The sequence below is a fragment of the Bombus vancouverensis genome, chromosome 15 (assembly GCF_051014615.1).
Source record: "Bombus vancouverensis nearcticus chromosome 15, iyBomVanc1_principal, whole genome shotgun sequence".
Classification (NCBI taxonomy): Eukaryota; Metazoa; Arthropoda; class Insecta; order Hymenoptera; family Apidae; genus Bombus; species Bombus vancouverensis.
In genome coordinates, this window is record NC_134925.1 from 73,448 (window position 1) to 77,668 (window position 4,221).

Sequence of the window (4,221 nt, forward strand, 5' to 3'; positions counted from 1 at the left end):
ATATATAAATAAATAAATAATTATAAATTAATATTACCTATTATTAATAATAGTTTAATTATATATCTCAAGATAATAAAATATTTATAATTTATACTAATTTTTATATATAAATATTTAATTATATATAATACATTTTTTTCAATTTAAAGTTAAAATATTTATATTTATATTTTAATTTTTTTATAAAATTAAATATATGTATAAAGATTTTAAAATTAATATATTTAAAATTAATAATTATATATTAATATATACTTATATACAAGATAATTCAATTTTTATCAATTTTATTAAAAAATTTTATTTTATTACGTTAAATATTTATAAATTATTTTAATTTAATTATCTAATTAAATTATTATTAATTAATTATAATAGCAATATTTATAATAGTATTGTTAATTTTTTATTTTTATATTTTAAAATATATATATAATGTACGTATCCATTATGTATTTCCAATGTACGTACAGCAGATACTCACAGGAAAAACCAACGAGACTAATAATAAAATAAATGAATTAGAAAAAATAGCTATAGACAAATATCTTATAATATACCGTGGCATAATCTGCAATTTATTATAAAATAATTTATCCGAGCAGTATCAATTATAAAAGAAGATGGCTGAATATGATAGACACTGTCGAATACTAATCAAATATAATCATTTAGTTAATCTTTAAGATTTAAGTTAAGATACATCTTTGAGGAATCAATAAGTCTTTCGCTAATAGCCTAATAGATCTCTTGATAGATTAAACGAAGAAATACCTAATCGCGATTACAGCCAATTGGTACATATTATTCGATACATAATTAATATTTGTATCACGTACAGCGATGCAAGTGGTATTGAAGAAAATAGCCATTTTATGTTACAACTATAACGAGTAAATTTACTCGTTTAACTTGAGAGGAATTAAAAAGGTACCTGACTTTTAAATAAGCATTAAATAAGAAATTTAAATATCGCAGACGGTGATGTAGGTGTTATTCAAGAAAAGAGAACATTTTATTTTTTAATTAGCACGAGTAAATGAACGAATATCGATAATATAATATAATGATTAATATGAATTTTATCTGGCTGATTATTTAAATACCATAACATATTTCACAGTAACGTCATCGACTGCCGTTAGGCTCTTTTCCCTTTTTGTTCAAACTAATTGATAGTCGAAAACTAGTATCAAGGAGGTGTGAATTTAGTCTTAGTTTGTAGAAACTATTAAAATGATAAAAATGGATAGCGTATTAAATCGTCGAAGGCGCCAATTTACGATAAAAATTAAGAAATTGTTCAATTTGATTTTGTTATAATGGAAAACCCGTCCTTTGCTATGTCAAGAGATCGTTAACGTTTGATTGACATCTCGACACCTTGTCAAGATATATAAGGAACGCGGAAGTCGCGCGCGAGCTCTTTCGTGCCTGAAATTCCGGACAGTGAACATCCAAGAAGAATTTAAATATAAGGTAAATAAAAAAAAATATCAAATAACAACATTGTAACTAGTAATTTATAACGTCTAAGCCATTAATTTACAATACTTGAGAAATTAATTTATAATATTTAAGCTATTAATTTATAACATTTAAGCCATTAATATATAACATATAAGCAATTAATTTATAACGTCTAAACTATTAATTTATAACATTTGTTGAGATATGTATAATTTTCTGTGTTGGACTGGGTTAAATGTGTAGTAGAGATACTTGTATGTGAATATCAGCGTGTGGATGAATGTGTGTGCGCGGCGTCTCGAAAACAGATGAATGTAAACTGTTCAGTCGGTTAACAGTCGGGTATAGAAGAAAGTGCTGAGAAGCGTGCAAGTGTGTATCGATGAATATATAAGAAATCGTCCATGAAATAAATATATTACTATTTTAAAATTAATCCTCAGTATAAATTTAGTGTTCTTATAACATTATTTCGACTTCAAAGATCCACAATTCTCAACAACATTTGTGCTATTAATTTATAACATTTAAGTTATTAATTTACAACATCTAAGCCATTAATTTACAACATTTGAACTGTTATTTTATACATTTAAGTTATTAATTTATAACATTTAGGCTATTAATTTACAACATCTTAGCCATTAATTTACAATATTTGAACTATTATTTTATACATTTAAGCCATTAATTTATAACATTTAAACTATTAATTTATAACACTTAAGCCATTAATTTATAACATTTAAGCTATTAATTTTCAACATCTAAGCCAATAATGTACAACATTTAAACTGTTATTTTATACATTTAAACTATTAATTTATAACATTTAAGCTATTCATTTATACCTTCTAAGCCATTAATTTATAACATTTAAGCCATTAATCTAAAACAATTACATCATTAATTCTTAACAGTTATACCAATAATTTATAACAACATTTCCCCATTAATTCAATGTAATTATGCTCTTAATTTATAACAGTTGTACCCTTAATCGGAAGTAACTCTACATTCATTGATTTTAATCAATACCATAAATTCGTAGTGAGTGAATTAAAGATTTATTTTGCTTTATTTTATTAACGAAATCTATCAAGTCTTTGAAGTGCTATTTCATTTCCATATAGCATTATATTTTAACTCTGAATACAGTATTCAATTTCCAATTTCACTATTTCGTATAAAATCTGTGGTAACACAGAGTGTCGATGTATGTGTCACGTAAAATAACAAAATAAAAAAGGAATTTGAGGTAAAAAATAAAGAAAGAAAACTTTATTTTTTTTCTAACATCAATACACTTTACAATCTACTTTCGAACTCTAGGCGTGACTTTCTAAGACTGACTCTTATGATTTTACTTTCGATCGGATCCGATTACTTTCTTTTGTCATCCCTCAACATCCCCATCGTCTATGCATTTGCTAGGCGTCCGCGATCGTTGCCACGTGCTCTTTCTTCTAGAACCTTCGGTGGAAGGACCGTTGGGATGTTGATGGTTCATTAGGCACTTCAGCGATATACATTGTCGCCGAGTGCTTTATCTCTATCGTCAGTCCGTCGGATTTGAAGTATGCCGGTCGTGACATATGTAACGATATATGGTATAACGTTATAACGTATTACTTTACATGATATAACTTTATAACGTATTACGTTATATGGTATGACGTTATAACGTATTACGTTTTATGGGATGACGTTATAACGTATTACGTTATATGGTATAACGTTATAACGTTATAACGTAATACGTTATATGGTATGACGGTATAACGTATTACGTTATATGGGACGACTTGTTTCTATCTGGAGATTGATTCCTAATACAACGTGTGTCCCATTATATCAGCATCTCTAAAGTACAATTCTATGTGATTTCTAGGGAGAACAATACAACCGATCCACACCTTCGTCAGGCAAAACGTTTATCCCGTGACCGTGGCTACGTTCGGCGACCAGTTGTCACCTCGAACCCACTTTGGCTTTCACAAATGTCAAACAATTACAAATGACAATTGCTTAATTACAGTTATGATAAAATCTAGGCTAAAGCATTAGAAGGCTTCCTCAAAATTGCAAAGGGAAGGCTCCGGTTTTCCTTTCATCTCCGACATATATAATAATCTGTTAATAGCAGCGTTCTCTTCATGTTAACTACCATCATTATCCAAAAAGAAATAAGGGATTGAACGATTCGTGGCGTCGATTAGTCAATCGTAACGGGAATTTACGATTCCCGTTGGCGCACTTCCTCGAGATCGCGTCTCCCCACGAACGTGCGAATTTACATATTTAACAATATATATATGGCGGGTTAATGTTGAAATTTTGGGTGTTTGGGCGTTAATTTTAGTTTCTTTACATTTTTTTCCTTTAGGAATACCTGCACTTTATCATTTATGGAAGTTTTGTTAACAGAAACGAAAAATTTAGAAAAGATATGTATAATCAAGGAATCTCAGGATAGCACACTTAGACTGCAGATTTTTCTGTATGCAAAAGTAAGTCAAAGGAAGAGGATGAAGTTTTCTTGTATAAGGCTTTGTTTCTGCTTGAGCTAGCTTACAATCAAATACGTTCAGTGTGACAGAGTATCGACAACTATTTCAAACTTTAGCTTTAAATACAAAAAGTTTACGCGCAAAAATAAGCTGAAGAAAAGAAAAATGTTTTTTTTCTTGTTTGACGTCTTATCCTGTCTGGCGGTATGGAATTATTCTGGAAAAGCCTGTATATGTA